Genomic DNA, 22,283 nt, shown 5'->3' with positions numbered 1-22,283 from the left:
CTGAACGGTAAAGAACAATCTGTGCTTTCTAAATGATCTGAGTTCTGGATCTGCATAATAACTTGTAAAAATAGACTTATGGCTCACTTTGTACCTATAGAAGGTAAAATTAACTTTATTTTTCAGAGTCTCATGTATCCCATTACTTAGCAAACAACAAACGAAGAGTAAATTCTCTCAGGTTCAGAGGAGGAACAAGATGATGCATCTCAGAGCCCCTCACCATGCTACTTGACATTTTTTTGGCAGACTGAGGAATACCAGGCAAACTGTCAAGTTAGTTAAGTATGGATTTGATTATCAGAGCCAAAGAGCCTTATGAAAAGATTATGAAGAGGGAATCACATCTGCTTTTTGCTCAAGAAACAAAATTTAGCTGTGAGTTTTGGAATCTGAGGAAAGGAATTCCCACACCTACATCTGAAAACGTAAATTTGCACATCTCTAATTCCCCTCTCCTGACACTAATTCACTCACACAAAGAAAACAAGTACAGCATGCACAGACAATATGTAATAACATTCTTTGTCAGGAACAAAACAACCAGTGGTTGAAGATGAAAGGACTCAAGGGTGCTGAGCTCTGCCTGAGCTCAAGTTCAGGGCTGCTCCAAACCCTTTTTACCTTCTTCTATAAGGAAAAGGCCTTCTGGTTGTGCATCATTATACAGCAAAATTCACTCTTGCTTATATAGTAGCTTCCACTTTCTTTGTTGCATCTCTGTAGTCAATGATTAACAATGATACTGTTAACACTAAGTCAGTCAATATGCCGTCACTGTGTAGAACAAAGGGAAAATTCCATTATCTCTTCTGAAATCTAAATTCACCCTTTTGTTCTGGTGAGAAGCACTTTGAGCATGTCTACTTTGAGTCAATATTGTTATTATTTTTTTTTATTTTATCACTGGTATACTTGGTGTTTTGTAAGGAATGCCTATGCATAGGGGTTCCAAAACCAGCTTTGAGTTAAGTACTCGAGGTACAGGAACAGCCAAACTATGCTGTTGAGAAATTCAGGGCAAGATATCAACTCTGCCCATGAACTCACAGGTGCCAGTGAACCAGATGGGAGGTTAGCCTGCCCTCACCTACTTCTAATTTGGACTGCAACTGTGTGTACATATTGCCAGCTTTAAAGCCAGCTTTGATATGCTACAGTCACAGCAGTCATAAACCCTGACTCAGTTTTGGATCAGCTGCAAAAAAAAAATTTCATAAGACCAATATAACCAAACATTTTTAATGAAAGGTATTTTAGAAAAGAGATCTTACAATAAGACACTTGTCTTTTTGTATAATAAAATTCCATAGAAAACTGACTTGAGAATATACATTTTATTTTTCTCAGATCAAAATATGTCTTAAAGGATACCCATGTTTTGCCGCTAAAGCAAAGAGTGAATCAGATGTTTGTGTTCTATACTTCTACCCCCTCAGACTCTGTCTAAAGAGCTGAAAATACTGTTGTGGTGGATTGACCGCAGCCAACAGCCAAACACCCACCCAGCTGCTTGCTCGCTCCCCCTCCCACAGCACAGGGAGAAAAAACAGAAAGAAGGAGAGAAGCCTCATGGATCAAGATAATAACACTTTAACAGGGAAAGCAAAAGTTGTGTGCATAAGCCCAATAAGATAAGGAACTCATTCGCTACATCCCATCGGCTCACAGATGTCCAGGCACTTCCTGGCAAGTGGGGCCTCAGCATGTGCAGTGCTTGCTTGCAAAGACAAACACCATCCCCATGATCATCCCCCCTTCTTCCTCCTTGCCCTGAGCTTTTCTTGCCGAGTATGACGTGGCATGCGGTGGAATACCCTTTGATCAGTTTGGGTCCGCTGCCCAGGTGGTGTCCCCTGCCAGCATCTTGCCCACCCCACAAGACTACTTGCTTTTGGGAGTCTAGGGGAAGAGAGGAAACCTTGATGCTGTGCAAGCAATGTTCAGCAGTAGCCCAAACCTTGGGGTGTTATCAATACCTGTTTAGCCCCAAATGCAAAGCACAGCAGCATATGAGCTGCTATGAAGAAAGTTAACTTCATCCCAGCCAGACCCATACAACTGTTAAAGTCAGTATCACTTTATTCAGAAATAAAGTTTATGTAGATAACAGAAACAAGTGTCCTAGAGCATTTCCAGCATGTGTGTACACTTGATACTGTAAAATCATCTGATTTCATCCATATGATGAATTTCACATTGGTTTTGAACACTTTCATTAGCTGTTTTTTTGATTTTTGCTGATTTTTGTTGCTATTGTTGTTTGGTTGGTTTGCTTTTCTTTGTGGTGGTGGGTGGTTTGTTTTGGTTTGGGTTTGGGTTTTGGTTTTTTTTTTTTGGTGCGTGTGTTTGTTTTGGGGTTTTTTTTGTTATCTTGCCCTTAATGTTACTGATATTTCCAGAGACCTGCAATTCTATTTTGTTGTGATTACTAATCTGGCTTTGCAAGCAAATGCTTGAATTGCATAAAGCAAAGGGTTGTTTTGGGAAAACAGGTCCAGCAGATGCTGTACTTCGCTAATATAATAGGTGTTTTAGCCTTTTTTTTTTTTTCTCAGTTCTTGTGACTGATAATGATAAAGGTCATCCTGACAGATGACAAAGCAGTTTTTATTTTCATAAGAGTGACTTTGGTTTTGTTTATTTGCTATTTTAACCATCTCAGCAGTAGTTAACACATCAATAGAAGCTGCAGACAGGCTTGTATGTGGCAAACTACTCTGTCTTTCCACTGTCAGATACTTTATGAGCTTGTTTGCATAAACTCAGGAACATATGACATTTCTGTGTAGATTTCTCAGCTTTCCTCTTGACCAATTCTCCTCAAGCATTTTTTATTATCTTGGAAAACAGCACTAAACCAAAAGGACCGAAATAGGAGACATGGGGAGAGACTGTTGTTCAGTGTATGCAATTAATACAAATAAAAATGTACCCTGTGACAAGCGAGAAATACAACTTTAGGCAGTACTCAGCTGTTTCACTGCCACTGTGTGGCAATTGGAGAATGCAAGATGGTCACAGATGATGCCTTTTGCAGGTATAATATCTGTAATTTGCTTCCCTCTGCATGCAGACTTTCTGGTGTGGCTCTTAAAAAGACACATGGCTAGAAGAGCTGATAAATAGAAAAAGATCCCAAACTCAGGAGTTCCCTTCCAGAAATGTCAATATGTTCTCCTTAAGATGCTTGTCTAAATCATATTCCTGCAATTCATTAAGATCCTAGCAAAAGAAATTTCAAATGTAGGTGAGTGTGGAAAAATAAGCATACTTTTACTGTGGACATAAATGAGAATTCTGTGTAGTTAATCTGAAGGTAGTATAAAGATAGAATAAAGCACCAGAAAATAAATTTTAAACAAACAGAAAAAGCGAACAAATAATCATGCTAAATCAAACTCCCACGTGAAAAAAAAAGAGGTGAAGATTTTTGAATAAGGAAAGAAAAATTATCCAGAATCCAGCTTGTAAGAATGCGACACACCTGTAGAAACCCTGACATTGTAATAAATGTTTTCTGTCAGTTAAACAGATTGGACTAAGTCAGCTCACTAATATACCAGGTTTGTGGGACATTTTGCATATCAGTTGTATAAGAACTATCACTCTACCTAGAGAAGATTTAGCTTATAACTAATGCTCCCCTTCTCATAATCTACATTACCACTGAAGATGTTAGCTGTAGTGTTGTCCAACATAACACATACATACTCTCAATCACATCTTCCATCCAGCAAACAGTTGGGTTTTGCCTCAGCTCAGATGTTAACTGTAACCTAGAAAGCAATCAGCAAAGTGTAAGTTCTACTTTATATTTTTTAAAAAAGCTGAGAGTTTGCGTGAGCCCTAGCACAAAAAAAAAAAAAAAAAAATCTGTGTTGCAATATTATGCTGTTCTCAATAAGTGTCTCAGAGAACTTTCATAGACATTTAGACATCCAACAAATGGAAAATAGTGGTTTTGAAGGATTTTTAGGAATTCAAATGCTTGCAAAGTTACTTATACATGTGGGAAGTAACAGGACCTCAAACCATTTTAAAGTAGCAGTTTGAAATGAAGTTTTCTTACTGACTCAATCTCTTATTATTATCAGCTTATATTCAAAGGTGGAAATGTTTTTGTACTATGAAACCAAGACCTTTTCCCTTCCCTTCCCTTCCCTTCCCTCTCCTTCTCTCCCCTTCCCTCCCTTTCCCTTCCCTTTTTTTTTTTTTATCTGAAAGCAAAGGCTGTGGCCATTTCAATACCCTGAAACCTGATGTTATGAGATATTGCTGTAATATTAGCAGTTTGTTCATTCTGAGAAATCCCTTGGAAGAGAGAGCTGTTTGTTTAATTGTGGGACTCAAGCCAGCTTGATTAAAATATTAAATAAAAGCAAGACAATAATCTATAACTCTTTTCTCCTTACGGCCTGTTTTGGTGGGTGAACACTTTTAGGTATAATTTTCTAATTTCAGTTCATGGAAGATTTATTTGCCCAACCACTGTTCCAATAATAGATGTCGTGCTGAATTTTTAAACATATTACACCGCTATGTTTGGACATTTGCTTTAGTAAGAATCCATCGCCAGACATTACAGAATATAAAAATATTATAAATATGGTATTAATAAACAGAAAAGCAGAGTGGTGGGAAAGCAATGGGTTTTCACATGAGGAAAAAAAATAGGTCTAGGTAGAGTGGTGGAAAGAGGTATTGCACCAAGCTGAGAATCCACAGTCTTCTCTATTTATTCATGTTTAAATTATAAACTGAAATGCTTCACTAACATTTTACCTTTAGCATTTCTGAGTCTGAAAGACTTGCAAGGATGTTTCAGCATCCAGCATTACACCCACTGATTTCTCAAGGATTCTGTGGAGCGCTGGATCAGACCCTGCATTGGGTAACCAACATCCTTTTTAGTCTCCTTAGTGACTGTGCATTGCACACACACCTGCAGTGTTAACACTCATTTAAATGTCATAAAACAGTGGGAAAGAAACAGATACTAGAGCGAAATAGGTCTCATGTGTCTTTTCCTCATTGTTGCAAGTCTCAAATGGATTTGCATGGGATGAGAGTAACTGAGGCTTATTTTTGTTAAAGTGCTTGCATTAAGATTGGAATAAAGATTTTGGAAAACAGTAACTACACAGTAGTTCAGATGCACAACATGAGCACAATGACCTAATGTAATCTCTTTCAGAATTGCATATAATTCGATACATTTATTCTGTTAGAGATGAATCCACTTTCCAGTAGGGAACTGACACTCCTTATCATTACCCTTTAGAAATAATTTCTTCTTTTGGCTTGTTGAATCTAAATGTTTATACACTAGAGCCTGAGCTAGAAAAATTTCAGGATGACTGTGTAAGAAAGATGAATGCAACAACAACAGCAAATAAAATCAATATCTTTGCAAAAAGAATGCCATCTTCAATAGTCACTGGCCAAAACACCCCAAAGCAAACATTGCCTCATGCAGCCTAGCAAAAGAGCAGCTCACGAGGCCTAAAGAAAACTTTTACAAAGTTTGTCCTTACAGCTGGTCAAAATTTAAATACATATATATATATAACTGTGTGTTTACATGTACATAAATATTTTGATGAGAAACTCCAAACTAGGGGTGGCAGCGGAAAGGAAAAAGCATGTCTGTTGCCTTCCCACACAAGAATATTGCACAGCCTGATGCCTAGAGCAATTGTGTGGGTCTTTAAGTTGAAAGCAGATAAATCAGCCAAAATAAGGGAAGTGATTTGTGCCTGCATCTCAGTGTGAGTGCTCTCTAAGGTGGTATGTTGTTTCCTAAATGAGAATTGTCAAAAGGTCATAGCTTTTATCCTGATGTGAAATGGAAAATATTTTGAAATTTCAAAGATTTCATGGGAGACACAATTCGCTTTGCTGTTCTTAAAGTTTTTCCTATCTAATTAAACTGTGAATCACATAGCTCAGGTAATAACACATAGAGAAAGCTTTAATATTAATAGCAAGTACTATAAAGTTATTAGTGTTTGTTGAGTTTAGCTTCCTGGGGATTTTGTTTGTTTATCCCACTATGGAACTTGAATTCATCTCCATGTTGTTATTTCAGCCATTTTCAGTGAATGATTCTATAATAATTTCTACTTTCTTTATTCCATCCTAGAATGGAAAAGAAAAAAGGCATTCAAAAATATTCAAAGTAAAAAGATGATCTTTTTCATGGAGTTGTGTTATGTCAGCTAAGACCTAATCTAACTAAAGAATTATTTTTTTCTACAGTTGCGTTCTATATGTTAATACATGCAGCATATTAATACCGCCTTAGGCTTGCTACAGTTCAAATTGACAAATTAAGTTAACTACATATTGGGCTATTGGCACTAACAAGTAGTAAGAATATACTCAGTGAGAATATCAAGATAAAGGCATATAATTATCCTGAAGAGAATAAAAAAAAAAAAAAATCAAGACATAACAGTGCGGCAACTTGTGTACATATAGTAAGCCAGTTTTACCATATTTAGACAGTTACAGAACAAAATCTTTGTTCAGAAGCAGAAAAAATGTGTAGGCAGCTACTGCAGCCTATGAACCATCCATGGAGACGAGCTGCTTTCTGGCTGAGAGGGTGGGATCCTGCCCGCTGCCAGAGACTTTATGGTGGTTGAAAGAGGAAGAGGGTCAGAGCAGCACCCACAAAGCAGGTGTTACACCTCACTCCGGGTGTAAACTAGACATTTGTGGCTATAGGAAAATGTAGTGATTTGAACCTGTAGGGAGGTGTAAGGCCCACAGCTGGGTGCCTAGCCTAACGAACTAGACACATCCATAGTTATGATGGCAGCTAACCAGTTGTTTTCAAAATCTTCAGTTTGGACTTAATTAGATTGTAACATCAGAGGGTAGCTTTAAGCTTTCTGGGCATTGTCTTGCAGGCGATGGTGATTAGGCCTACATAAATGTCAGCACTATCTAGATGGTTAGGAATGCGGATGACTGAACAAGAAAGGTATGGAGGGAATGAGGAGAGCTGAACACACCAATCATGCAGAAAGATGGAAAGAAGCAGTAGAAATGACAGAGGGAAAAGAGATTGACAGAAAACAGGGAATTGTCTTTCTCCCTTGCTTTTTTGCCAACACCATACTTTATCAAATGACTGTTTGACCAAGAGATGAATAACATCTCTTGCTTTTACCCCAAATGGGGTTTAAAGTATTTTTTTCTATTCTAAAACCTAAGTGCACACTCCCCAGCGTTGTCAGGGAAATGGATTCTGAGCAGTCCTGTGAGGATTTACACACTTTCGTTGATCTCTGGCTATTAGAGATCCCGGTCTTTGGCTTGTAGTATTGTCTGCATTGTAAGGCAGGGAAGAGGCTAACTAATGTTAAAAGCTATACCTTATGTTCTTGTAGGTTTAGGTGTGTTTTAGAAATGCGTGTTGGCTTTTGGTGATAATAATGCCTTCTTTCACCATGAAGTGCAAAACTGCCTCCTGGTGTATGAAGGAAAACCAGTTACTGATGCAGAAATGTGTATTAGTGTTGAAGAAGTTGTCAGGCACTGGAAGCTTCTCTTTCCTGGTGCTTTGTTATTTTTTATCCAAGATGTTTTTGTGTGCACAACTAAGTTATCTGAAATAATGGACTAAATTCATTGCAGGAACAGTCAGCAGATAGTTTTACATTTGCATTTAAATGGATAAATGTTTTTTACTTGTTTTCTGAAGACGATAAGTGAACATAGTCACAATTAACAACTTTCTATAGGTGACACATATGTAGTGACATTAACAGCCCATTTCAGAATGTATTCAGTAAACTGATTTTTTGTAAACAGGCACTTAGCAATTATCCCTGGAACTAGTTGTTACACGTTACAAATAAATGTATTATGGTGCCATTTATTTGCTCACTTTTTTAAAAAATAGAATGCCTACTCATTGTTCTCTAGATGGATTTCTTTCAATGCACATTATGTTCTGTGATTCAAGCTTGCATTTCAAAGATGTCGTAAATGCTTTCTTTAAAGCTGCTGAAGTGTGGTTCTGCTTTGAACAGTGAGTATGCAAAAATAGCACCTCCTTGTATGTCTGGTCTTCTCACTATTTTTACCCCAGGTCATTGGGGGTATAACATTGATATTGAACATGCTTTTTCTGCTTTCTATCATTTTAAGACTGCAAATCCAGGTCAGACAGGGAGAATAAGGTTATTTCAATTCACTCACTTATATCTTCATCAAACATACTACCAGCAAAATGGTTTATCAAATTGAAACTAATTCTGCTTGCGCAAAACCATTCAAATCAAGGGAATGAGTGAAAGTGTCAGCAGGAATACATAAGCTTAGTCTTTTCTATGTGAATTGTTCGAAGAATAGCCCCCCAACACCAGAGACAAGTGAAATCGAAAGTAACTTGAACCAGCTCTGACAAGGAAAATGTGGATCAATGTACAAAACTCAGAAAAAGGTGGATTATTATTTGTGTACTGATTCACATTAGCAACAACTCTCTTTTTTAGGTTTGAGAAAGTTTAAACGGTTATCTCCAAATGAAATGCTTTACTTACTTTAAATGGGGTTTTGATACCTTTTTTTAGAATACAGCGCTTCAGTATCAGATGTGTGAGCAAAAATATTTTGTTTTACAGACCTCATTTAAACTAAAACAAATATATTTTGTACTGAATTAAAATAGAGTTTAAACATTATAGGTAAGTCACAAGAAGATATTTTAAGAAGAAAGCAGATAGCATAGCAATTTTCATGATAAATTCATCTGCATTTGTGATATTTTCTAAGTTACATCAATTAGTTGACCCAGATATGTGAGTGTGAATAAAACAGCAGGCCTTTAAGTCCACACCTAACTGAAGGTTATAAAGGCTTCCTGGTTTCTACCAGATCAGCTCATGACCTCTGTGGTTTTGGCTGCATATGGTCAATGGTTCATAACTTGGTGATTATCGTAAACAGGAAGCACAGATACTAGTTTTCTCTGTCCAAAATTTTCTAACAATGAGTGCTCTAACTAGCATTTTATTAAAAATGTAGGCAGTAAACCCTCTTGGTTCCAAATCAAAGTGTCTTTTTTTTTTAATTAGTTGCGTTAGAGTTGTTAGGCACAATCTGAGCTCGTCTGTTGAACTAGGGACATGAGGAAACCCATTACAGGGATTTGTAGCTTTTGAATCCCGAGTGACTGTATAGGGAGAGTTAGTCAAGATGGTGACATTTGTAGTAGCCTTGAAAATGCCAAACACTTAGGTGAGATCCATGCTGAAAACTTAGGTGTCTAGGTTTATGTCCTCACAGACACAAGGTAATGGACAGAAGTGTTGGCGGGCAAGGTCTTTCATACTGGTTCCTGCCTACTGACTTCTCAGTCCTCAAGAGTTGGTTGTCAGCTTTCTTCATCTGTTGGAGACACTCAGAAGCCTGAGTTACTAGCTTCTGGAAAGGTGCAATTGTCTTCTGAAAGACAGGAAAACGCAACTTGCCCAGCTAGATTTAGGAGTACAAAGAAGTAGAATCTGAGAGATGTGCTGCTGAAGGGAAAATTCAGCATCCTGTTACTGACAAGTCATGTTAAATGTGTTTAATGATAATGGGCTACTGACAGCCTCCTGGACTGCAAACTGCTCTGAATCAGCAATTATGCCTCTCTTGTATGTGTAAAAAGCAAAAGCCACTTGACTTCTTGTCTTGGTATTTTCTCCCTGTCTTGGAAGATAGTCAGGAGTGCTATAAAAATACTTGACTCGGACCTTGAGCAAGGGTGGAAATAAGTTGCCTCCCTTTGCTGAACAGTGAGCTCTAATCTGCGAAGCCCTCAGAGGGAGATTGTCCCTAGACCTTCCAAGTATCTGCCCCTGTTCCGTTCAAATATTTAAGTCTGCTGAGAACAGTAAATTGTTCTTCAGTTTCTAGATTAACACAGATGAGTAATCTACTTCATTTCATGTGTGGTCCTCAGTTCCCAAGCTGCAGGTGATACATCTGGTTCAAAAGGGAGGAAATCTCAAGAAGAAGACAGTTTTATTCTGAAGTTAATATCTGGTTCATAAGATATATGCTTAGACTTCCTTTAGTAGAAAAATACATGTCTGAATACCATTTTCTAATAGATTTCCCCAACAGAGCAACCGATGACAAGCATGAGGTAAATATTCAACCAGTACAGTACTGTAATCTCCATACAGAAAATCGAAGCAAGGAAAAGCAAAGTCAAGAGAAGAAAATCTGCAAAGCATTAAAAAAGCTGTGTTTCCCTACCTTGTTGCTCTTTTTCAGGTGTTCTCATCTTTGGTTTTCTATCCCCACCTTTCACTCTTTCCAGGAAGAAGACTCAAGGAAGCATGAGGTTTTTAGAGTACTTAGGAGAATCCACTTTTTCCAAAAGGGAATTCCCTGTGTTGACTGTAACAAAGCTGCTGCTCTACTATATTTTTGGCCATCACACCAAGACTGGTATACTGACTCATGCATCCTGTATATACACAGTTACACAGATGAAAACAGAACTTGAGGAAAGCAAGGACTAGAGTTATGTCTAGGTGATCTTTATTGCAAAGAAGTTTGGGTCTAAGCAAAATTAAAAGGAAAGCTTAGTGTGAAGGTTATTTTAGAATTCTTATTTTGATCATGGAGAAGGCTTCAAGAAAGAGGCAGTGTTCTTTTAAGTGCACATGCTGCCAAAATCAAAGAAAATAGGAAGAAAGTAATACTGTTTCTCATCAGCCTAAGCCTCCTTCTTTCTAACGCTTATGATTAACCTATGAGCAGATCATTAGTGTTTGTTATGCAACAGTAATGCTGAGACGGCTTGTGAACAGTTTTCTGTATTTATGTAATGTCTAATATTTGTTTTTCTAGTTGTGTTGATTAGTTGCGACTGGTCAGACAAGTCATATGGTGTTGTTTCTGTTCTCAGATTAGAAGAGCACACAAATACTCTCTCATGTGTCAATTAGTTTTGCTAATACTTACTCTGGCAGCTTCAAGCCCAAGATGCATGGTAACAACCCATACATTTTTGAAAATGAATACAAAAGGAGAAAAAGCACAGCTCAAAACAAAACAAAACAACGACAACAACAACCAAAAACACAAACAAAAACAACAAAAAAACCAAACTAAACCCTGAGCAAACAGTCACATAAAACTGTTCGCCATGCTTGCCTGTGGAGCTATACACATGCACATTCTTTTGCTTCTTGTTAAACATGTGCATGTGCTCGGAATCCAGGTCATTATTTTTGCTCTTGAAAAAGTATTTCAAAGGGATCTTTTGTGTTTGCTTTACGTGGTTTGTTGATTTATTTTTTTTTTTAATTTTAATGATTATAAATCTATGCCAGGTTTTGAGACTCAAAACCTTACAGCAGGATTCTGGCCACTTCTCTCTGACGTGCTGAAAGCTTCTATTGCACAGGGAGAGACCATTCGCTCCAGAAAAACTTGAACCATAGAAAAAGATGGGCTTACTTTCTAATCATATCTGAATATTGAAATCTTTACATCTTAGCTCTGATAAGGAATGTGTGCTTTCCAATAAACACCATTTTGTTTCAAATCCTTCACAATTTCAAACATCTTTTTGAAAAGCCAACATTTTCTTTATTACTTTTATGAAGGTTAGTTTTGTCTCTGAGCCACAACATCTGTAACAATAAAAATATATTTTGCAGGACTTCACCAAAGATGAAAATACTTTCCTCAGAAGGACCAATGAAGTATTCACTGCCAGATCAAGGCAATGAAAATTTGGCTCTAATTTAAACTCAGCAGTTACTCTCTCTGACAGATGTTTTGACTAAGAGCAGCACTATCTGAACTTTTATAGAAACTTATTGGTTGCATTCTATTGCCCAGATGGCTGATGGTTTCAGGACAATGTTGCACCATACGTTTGTATGCAGGTTTCAAATAGCCTGTGTGGAAATATACAGGGAGGCTACAGGGGATGGATGACTGTAGCTGACATTGAACTGATTAGCAAAAAAGAGAGGCAGGAAAGTGATCCACGTCACAGAGATCCATGGCAGCTGTATTATAAATCCTCCTTGCATCAACAGTGGAGAATAACGTAACATGACACACCAGGCGAAGCATGTTGAAGGAAAGCATGAGGATCCGCTTTCTTCCCTCTCCATCAGTGCTTCCCACAGGCTGGTATAACAACAGTGGTCATTGTCGGTGATTAAATTCAGGTTTTGATGGTTCCATGAGTGCAACACTTCTCTGAGCAAGGTGCAGAGAAGAGCAGGCAGAGCAATCTCCAAGTGAGGAAGTGATTAAATGGCAAAGACCAGAAAAAGTTACAAATAAAGCACTTCACAAAACATATTAAAAGAGACACGAGAGTTGGACTACATCATCTGGGTTGAACCAGATAATCTTTAAAGGTCCCTTCCAATCCACATATTTCTATGATTCTGTGATAAAACCTCATAATTATTTCCTCTACAATACAAAACTTATTTAAACCTAAAAACCAGGAAGTAGGGTGGAAAAGCATATTGTACTGAGACAATTTCAGCCCAGAAACAAAAGACATTTAAATATATTTCTATGTTCACATCCTACTTGAAGGCAACAGAAATGTTTAATTATTTTGTGTACAATTATATCATCATATATTCTTTTCTTTTTGTGTGTGTGTGTGTTTGTGTGTGTGTGTGTGTGTAGGGGATTATTCTTATATCTGATCCGTGACAAGGGAGTATATGATCCATTCCAATCCCTTCTGGTTGTGTTTCCACCAGTTGGTGTTGGATGTTTGGCTGCTGTGTGTTTTGTGCATTGAAAATAGTTGTGTCAGTTATGATGCTGTCACTGATATTGATCTCCAAAATTTTTACCTGAATTGTACACGGTTCCTATGCTGGACACATCATAAAGCCATAGCATTCTAATACCACAGAAATGCTGGGTGAATGCGACTCCACTCTGAAGTCACAATCAAAGTGGCTCTCCACTGGGTCAGGTCAGCCATGGCTTTGTTCAGCCAAGTTATGAAACTTTCTAATAATGAGTATTGTACCAACTGTTTGGGTAACCTCTTCCAGTGCTGTAATACCCTCTTAGTGGAAAAGTCTTTCCTAATGTCCTGTCTGAATCTCCTGCGTCATTCTGTTGTCCCTTGTTGTATCATCTGATACCACAGAGTAACTCATCTCTTATCTTTGTAGTTACACTTCTGTTATTTATAATTGGTTCCTTTAGATCATCTTTAGTTCATTTTAGCCAGGTTAAAGAAGCCAAGCTCCCTCATCCTCTCCTACATAATGTCCTACCAGCCTTCAGTTAGACACTCTTCAGTTTCACCTCACCTCAACAGGGAGGCCCAAAACTAGACAAAATATTCCAGATTCAACATCAACGGCAGCAAGCAGAGTACAAGTGTACAAGACCTACAGATTAGGTCAATGTTCCTTGACCATGCACCAGCTCAACACACAATTTGCCTTACTCATGACGAGAGTGAACTGTTGGTTCTCACTCATTTCAGGTTCCTTTTTGGCACAACGGCTTCTCCATCACCTTCCTGCCAGGCTGCAACACTGCACAGGGCTGTTGCATCTGCCACGCAAAAGTTGTTGCTTCTCCTGATTGAATTTCATATGGTTTTTGCTGGTCCAGTCCTCCAGTTTATCAGGGCCTGCTCTTTGTTATGGTGATAATAACTTCTAATTTAAATTTGCTGAGGGTACTCTCCAAAATCATCCAGGTCATTGATGAATACAGTAAACAATAAACGCCCCAGTATCAAACTCAGAGGTACTCTGCTAGTTGCTGACCACCAACCAAACACTAAACCATTGATTCTAACCCTCTGATCTGGACATATCTGCAATTTTCAACTCACCTGACAGTCTGCATTATTTCCTGTAATCTTTAGAGCCTTAAAGGCAAGTTTATTTTACTCTCAATTAAAGTAAGCTGATGGGGAAAGAATCGCATGTGCATGCTCTTCTACCATGCCTGCTCTGAGTAGCACCCTTTTAACATAAGGCAGGTAGAACCAGGCCCTGCTTTGTTGAAGTTAATGGAAAATGTGTAAGGAAATGGCTGTAAAATGGAAGCAATCATGTTATTGTGGCTAAACAAGCAGCTGCTTCTCTGCCAAGCTGTGAAAAGTGAAACACATTAGATCAAACCACCAGTTAAACCACAACTTCTTGATGGTGATTTTCTTATGTAGAGTTTCATAGTGGTTTAAGCTAATGGATTTTACCTATCAAATGGATTCTACTAGGGTGTGCGCTTTGCCAGTTACCACAGCTCAGCTGTTGAGTACTAATTCAATAAGACAAGGTAATTAAATCATTTTTGACCTTGTGTAGGGATAGATTTTGACTTCATTAGTAAAAACTTTATTTGGAAGATCAGATTGAATTGTTTTTGTTGATGCCTTGGCATGCTGACTTGCGCTTAGAAGGGCCTGAAAGTAGAGAATGTTGTCTTTGGAGTGTTTTAATAAGAAGCTTAAATGTTAGAGGTGCCATTCTACAGATTTAAATTAGAGACATAATCAGTGCATGGCAGAATTAGTGTAATGGCAGAACTTGCATACAAGTATTTTAAAAACGAATAGTGTTACTTTCCTTTTGTTTGCTACATACTTAGGAGTATAGCTACTGTGATATATGTCTTCTGCAAAAAAATAGTTATCTATTCCCATGTGTGACCTATTTCTCAGGCGGTCTTTATTTTTAATTTTAGTATATGGGTCTACATTTTCTTTTCTATTTTTGTATTATCTGTACTTAAAATGATGTAATGTTTGCTATCTTTTTAATCAGGTTTATTTTCCATTCAGTTTCAAAACTGAAATATTCCAATAACATTTCTCTAATAATAACACCTAGTGTTGTTTTTTGCCTTTTCTGAGATGTGATTTGGATATTTTAAAGGAGAGCAAATAATGCATTTTTAATATGACCTAAGACGAATAGTGAAAACATGTTCCAGCTTTGTGCAACTGCTGACTATAAAAGCTCTCATGCAGGAGGACTATAATTACATTTTAGGAAAGTAACAGTTTTTAGATATTTTGATAATTCCATTCAACTGTGAATGACATGATTGGCTTGCTTACTGGAGATGGAGACTTGGAGAGGAAATATAACTCCAAGACATAATTGCTGGATAGAATTGGAAAAAATAATTAAGCTCTACTTATCACAGCACACTTGTCTTGCTTTTAAGAATCCATTAAATCTAACTAGTCAGTAAAATCACACACTTCTCCTCCCATCCGCTCGCTTGGGACCCAAAGACGGAAAGAAAGGTACGAAAGTATCGCATGCATGCTGTGTTTTTGTTCCTGAACAAACTTTTGATCTTTTGCTGAAATAATTCTTTCCCTCTAGTTTAAAAGGATATTTTTGGCTCTTACATAAGTATCTTTTTTATTTCTTCTACTTTTTTTTTAAGAAATATGACTCTATTTTTAAATAAATAGCCTTAACTGCTCTTGAACTAACTTCTTGCTTTGTATGACTTTTATTGGTATTTTGATGCCTTAGAAGTCTTGCCAGCAGAGTTCACAGAGTTCAAGTTAAACTGATTCTTATGCAAAACGTAGTTTCAGGCAAGTTGGAATGAGCATCATAACGCAAATATTTTGAGTCTGTAACATTAATTTGGGATTCTCTTGAACAGGCTTCTACATGCAATCTGTAGGAACTGCTATTGAGACAAAATGATCTGAAGAGTCCATTAGCTATTTTGCAGCACTTTAGCAAAACTAAAAAAAAATCACTCAGTACATTCATTTGTTATTAGGAAAAAGATCACTGTCTGCTAGCGTTACTGGTTGTACTGTGCCATCTGTGCTTGTAAAAGTAATAATAAGCAATGAATTGCATATGCTATCTATAGTCAGATCTTTAATAACAATTAGGTAATAATAACCCCCAAGAAATCCCTTGTTAACTGTGAAAATTAATTAAATGTAATTATTTTGTATAATAAACTCTAATCAATGCTTTACAATGCTGATGTCTTCCCCCCCTCTTGCTTTTTTTCTCATAGTAAATGCCCCAGCATGTTTGAGCAGCTGTGCAGGAAAATTACTGTTTTTCCTGGGTTAATGACTGATTTTCTACCCAATCAAAATCCAAGACATGGTCTGCTAGCTTTATAATCGGTTTTTACATATTTCTTTTTCTAAACATGGTACAGTTTAAATATAAAGGAACACTTGGTAAAATCAATTACCTCAGAGTAACTACTTGTAAGTCTAAGGATGAACAAAGATTAATTATTTGAGTAAAAAGTACCTTGAAGTACACTGCAGTATCAAGGGATTGTTCCATAGCAAAGGTGTTTCCCCACAGAATTGGTGATAAGAAATAACCCCAAGACATTGAAGGTGGTCCGTTAATTTGTTTGCAACTCCAGTCCCAGAGCCTCAGTTGTGCAAAGACTTAGGCCCTAAATCAGGTGAAGCAGCCCATCATTTCATTAATGTCAGCACATGCCTGAATTCCAACTTAAAGTTAAGTATGAGTTTCAGTGTTCTAGTGATCTGAATTTTTACACTCATACTTAGTTCCACACAGATGAGTAGATTCTTGTGCTCCTATAGCATATTCCTTTGCTTAAAGCTAAGCTCAAGCAACAGGATTTATAAGATGACGATCTACATTGGAAGACCAAACTGTAGAATGTTATGTCCTAACAAAAAAACATCCTGAGAAGTGCTCACACATGCCTCTCCAAGAACAAGAAAAAGTATTATATTTATATAATATGCTATGGCAGTATAAAAGGGAAAAAAAGAATCTTGGTTTAGTTACTATGACAATACAAATCCTTTCTGTATGACTAATGTAATTAAATCACATACACAGCTGTAAAAAAATCTCATGAATTTTTTTTTATTTTAATTATTAGAGGTGCATTACAGAAGGAAATGTAAGACTCAAAATCCACCTTACACTAGTCAGCAGACATTCATTACATAGAAGTGACCCTGCTTCCGTACACTGAGTTCAGACTGGCAGTCCAAAAGTACACCAAAAATCCAGAAGCATGCAGTGCTCTAAAATTAAAAGATAAATTAGAGATCTGCATGCAACTGCAGAGCTACAGTCTCATTGACATCACAGAGACACGATGAGATACTTCCCACGGCTGGGGTGCTGCAATTCACAGAAATGTTTAGGTAGGAAAGGACCTCTCCAGATCATCTAGTCCAGCCCCACTGCTCAAACAGCATCTGAGAGAGACAGTTGCCCCAGACTGTGTCCAGTCAGGTTTGAAATATCTGCACAGATGGAGGCTTCAGCCTCTCTGAACAACCTGTTCCTGTGTTTGACTACCCTCAGACGAAAAAGTTTTTTCCTTGTGTTCATAATGAATTTCCTGGGTTTTGATTTGCACCCATTGCAACATTTGTTTTCAGTTTTTATTTGATCTGTAAGAAGAATTTATAGTATTGCAACTGGCCTCCCTCATTTGCACCAATTGGCCTTTGCACATAGACCAAGAAATAGAGGGAGTAGGAGGAAGATATTACTCTTAATATGCTTAGAATAAGAGCATTTTTTCAGAAATAGTTCTACCCAGAAAAGCTTATTCTAATTTGCTACCCTGTAGAGTCCCAAAAGAATTTGTTCATCAGGATATTTAGTAGTGTTTTTACAATATAAAATTCATGTATCTTAAACAGTAAATATTGATTTTGTCATTCGTGGCAAATTATTGCTAAATATGTAAATGAACTGTGTACATTACTTGCCTGAAATTCTAATGCAATGGAAATCACATTTACTTTTTCTTTTCAGTGATCCTAAATTTCATTTATGTTTGTACTTGCATTTTGACTCAATTTCAGGTTGACTTTCAAATTCACAAATTAATACCAATTTTGCTAGGAAAGCTTGTTGCATGTACATTTAAAAATGAGGAGAGCTGACATTCTTTAGACTCACAGCCAATCTGTTTTGTGTTTTCCTGGTATGTCCCATGAGTTTTTTAAACTCATAGGGCTTCCAGTATTACTCTGCATGTGCTAACTATTTTCAAGCAAATACTTTGAGTATACAGATGTCATATAAATGCTAATGCAATTATATCATTTCCAGTGCTTTTCAGTTCAGTGCAAATATTTCCTACATGGTGCTTAATATTGTTTAAACTTGTTATTATTTATTCCTAATATTTTCATGGATGTGCAAAATTAAGAGGGAAGAGGGAAAATATGTATCAAATGTTGTACATAGGTTCCCATTTTTCTCAAAATGGTTACTTTTATTTTAACATATACATAAAGATTATTGGTTTTGGCTTAAATCCAATCTCAGAAATTAACTACATAATAGGGTTTATGTTTGTTTGTTTGTTTGTTTTTTGTTATTTTTTTTATCAGAGCTTACACTAAAGTCTGTCCCAGCATCATTATCCTAAAATAAATCTAACAGTCAAAAAAGGAAACACTCAGAAAAAATTATAAACCCAAGCTAAGAAAATATTGCAGACCTGTGACCTGTGTTCTATGTACTTTTGTTCCTCTCTACATAACACACAGAGTATTGTATTGCAAGAAGATGGAGGTAGGCACAGAAATATTTGATGAAGCATTAAGGGGTTTTTGAGAAAGTTTTCTCAATTCAGCTGAAAGTAAGGTATGTGACCATGGCATAGTTTTTATACCACCATATTTAAAACAGCTTGCCTATTTTCTTGTTGTAGCTACAGTGAAATGCCTTACATACACTTCTATAAATGAAAGGAAACAATGAATAGTTTCATATATTGTAAAACTCACTGTTTCAGCAATCTGACAAGAGAATGTACGAGCCTTTTTTCCAACAGCATAAGCCAAGATAATTAGTTGTATACTTGACAGGACTAAGGGAGGATTAAAACAATATACTTAGATTTTTGCAGAGCATCACTGGTATTATAAATGATGTTGTAAATTTGCAGTTCCATCAGCAACTGTACAGTACTTAAAGTTTACTAGATAGCAAGGAGCCAATTTACATAATTCTTAGAATAGCCCTTTACCTATCACAGTGACAGCCAATCACTTTACACAGAGACTCAGCCACTTGATTCTCTTGGCCCACAATTGCAATATGAGATAGGCGTTTTCCCAGGTAGACTCATAGTTTAGAAGAGCATGTGCTGCAAATTATTGCTGTTCTTCGCAAGACGTAATTTCTCAAGGACCAAGCCCATTCCCAGCAAATATAATTCATTTGGATATTTTCTTATGCTGTGATTTATATAGTCCGGAGCATAGACTAGCCATTATGGAGATTTTCAAGAGGTGATTCACTGTTTCAATAGCTTTATTGTTGTTTTACGTTAACATAGATAACATAAATACTGAAACATTGACACCTTTTTAGACTATATGACAAGTGTTGCAAAGCTGTGGCTAATAGTACAGCAGCTACCTGCCTGTTTTTAATTTTGTAGACTTAAATCTTTATTCCGTTAATATCATGGATTGGAAGACATTACAGTATGCATTTGCTCATTGGTCTCCGTTTAAGTCATTATGAATGTATTAGAATGACTCTCAAACATCTCTCTGTGTGCTGCTCAAGCAAGCAGGTTTCGAGTTGAGAGATGACAAGAGGAGAATTGTTCTTCAGCACAGAAGGAAGGAGGGGTGAGTTGACTGACCCAAATGGAGCCTTAGCAGAATAAACTGGAATAAACCAGGCAGCAGATGCCACCGGATAATGCCGTGTCCAGTAACAAACCTCTGGCCAGCAACAGGAGGCTATGGGGGAGGTTTTCTACCTTGCCCCTGCTTTACATCAGGGAAAAGGAAACAGGGGGAAGAGTTTTCTGTGGTAGCACTGAGAGATCATTTGACATTGCCGAACAGGTCAGCGCATGTGTAAAATCTCTGACCCACATCTCTTGGGTACCAGGACACCAGCCTAGGCTCTTGGAAAGGGACAGTAGCTGGCGCTCTGTACTGTTAGAGCGCACAGACGCTAATGGGAGTCTGTGTCAGCTGCAAAGGCTTTTCCACGACCTTTCCAAAAAGATGAAGAGAGGTGGCAGGGGAAACAAGCTGCTGAGAGGAAGTAAAAGGGACTTCAGAGAGAAGAATCTCTAAAAGGTTCAAAAGGAGCATGCCTTCCTTAAAATAAGCGTAAGATGAGTGATGTCATGATTCCTCAGAATTGGAAGAAGGGAGAAACAAGAAGTGAATGTTGAGGTTATTTTTTCTGGGCTATTTTCCTTTTCCTGTTCATTTTTCAAAGCTAGCTTTGAAAATCAAGCAGTGATGCTGTAAAGCTTCCATAAAATCATGGAGCTAAGATTACAGCATTGATCTGCTTCAGGGAACAAACTCACGGCCCTTGTAGAGAAATGGTAGAACATCATAGTCAAGGTGGCAATCACAATTACAGCGACCAGGGATCTGTTCCGGTTTTCCCCACCAATGTTTACAGCAGAGTTACTGGGTCACTCAGGCATGGCCACTGGTCTGTGGAGCAGCTGATGTAGTAGGAGAGAAAACCCTTGGCTTATCCTTGAGTGTTCAGCTGCAATTTGCATGAAATGCAGTTCTTGGTCGATGACTCGGGTCACAGGGTCACAGGAATGAATAAAAAAACTGACACACTTGGCAGAAAATTTGCGCAATAGGTGACAATGCAGGGAAGAAAAATAACAACCAGAGAATCAGAAAGTCTCTCTGCTAAATCATACAGTAAATTAACAACCAGTGGAAGGTCAGTTGAAAATAACTTTTTATGAAATAATCATCAGTCAAAGTACTTTTTTTTCATATATTATTATATAACATGCCATGTATTCCCCCCCTGATGATTCTACAAAGAATGAGGTGATCTTTAGAACAGAATCATACTAGACACCTGCCGTTAATTGTCTGTTGAAGATTTAAAAGAGAAATACTACTCCAAAAATCTACAGATAGAGAAGACTCTTCCTTTCTTGCTTCCCTTTCCACAAAATCAGACTCTCGATATGTATTTACTTCAAATCCACAGAAAAATATATTTTTTCATGCAGCCCCAGATTTCCACTTTTTCCCTAGCAGCTTTACCTTGTTCCTCCACCTTTCTTCCCCACAAAACTAACACATAATTCGTTTCTTATACATCTATTGGAAAAGTGAAAGTTTGAGAATAATTTGTAGGAGTTGTACATGATTACTGATACACCAGTTCTGGGAGAGTTTTCAAGGTACACAGTAAAAAATACAGATGCTCTGATTCAAAAACTTGAGGAAGCTGAAAATCCCAGTGTAATTTCTGAAATTAAGAGCTAAGGCTTCAGTGGAAGTTATACTTTGAAATGCCTTATGAGTCTGGATGATGTCAAATCTGAGCCACCCCTTCACAGCAGAGAGTGGCCTGAGACAGAGGTGAACGCGTACAAATGGTGGTGACTCACAGGGAGGTCTGAGAACACTGGCATATAGAAATGTCTGTCCGTCCCCAGCAGTCAGCCAGTGTTTCAGGGCTCTCTGTGTTAGGAGAAATTGACGGCAGAGTCAGATACTTGCTTTATGCAACCCTTTGTATAGGCAGAAAAAGTTCATATTGCCCAGTCCCCCTAAACTCTGTAGCAAAGTCAGTAAGATGCAGTAGCTCTGTTACAAGTCTTTCTCCACTTCTCCCACAAGGCTTTTATGTTTGTGTTGGTTTCGGTTTTGTTGGGTTTGTGTGTGTGTTTGTCTGTTTGTTTTGGTTTGTTTTGTTTTCCAGGAGTTTGTTGGACTGCTTTTGCACTGTTCATGCACTGTTTTTGCTGACTGTCTCACCAGCATCTAGCCCTCCTTGCTTTTCTCTTAGCTTGCTGTTACTTCTCTGTCTGCACTCAACATGTTTCTGCTGTCTATCTTTCACATTCACATCCAACTGATCTCTCTGCTTCACAGGTCTAAAGGGTATTTGTTCAATTGTATTAGCTAGTCCCTGCTCACTAGCTTCTTTTGTTTCAGCTATTCTTAACCTAAGGGGAATGTAATTGCCCTCTCATTTAGTCTGGAAGTATGAAATGGAAATATAACCACACAAAATGAGTGCAGTGGCAGATTTGGTATGAATTCTAGGTAAAAGATGATTATCACAGAAACAAATTATCGAGCTGCAGGGACAGAGTGGAAGGGTTGAATTTCAAATTGAATAGACTCAAAATGTATTAAAATCTACTGGATTTGCAAACACTGGTGGAAATGTAGGGCTGTACTTACACAGGAAGAAAGGCATGGCTTTATCTCAGATCCTGACTTTTAGTGTTTTATGATAAAAGGTTGAACATGATTCAACACTTTGGGGAGAAAA

General features: G+C 37.5%; 1 protein-coding gene across 1 annotated transcript in view; it reads right to left on the bottom strand.

Moving 5' to 3' along the window:
* Nucleotides 1-22,283, bottom strand: part of IRS2 (insulin receptor substrate 2) — a 316,286-nt gene that overhangs the window by 69,581 nt on the left and 224,422 nt on the right. The gene's annotated exons all lie outside the window — the stretch shown is intronic.

Source organism: Caloenas nicobarica, chromosome 1 (assembly GCF_036013445.1).
Source record: "Caloenas nicobarica isolate bCalNic1 chromosome 1, bCalNic1.hap1, whole genome shotgun sequence".
In the NCBI taxonomy this organism is placed as follows: domain Eukaryota; kingdom Metazoa; phylum Chordata; class Aves; order Columbiformes; family Columbidae; genus Caloenas; species Caloenas nicobarica.
The sequence above is the reverse complement of the archived record's forward strand: the minus strand, read 5'-3'. Positions and strand labels throughout refer to the sequence as shown.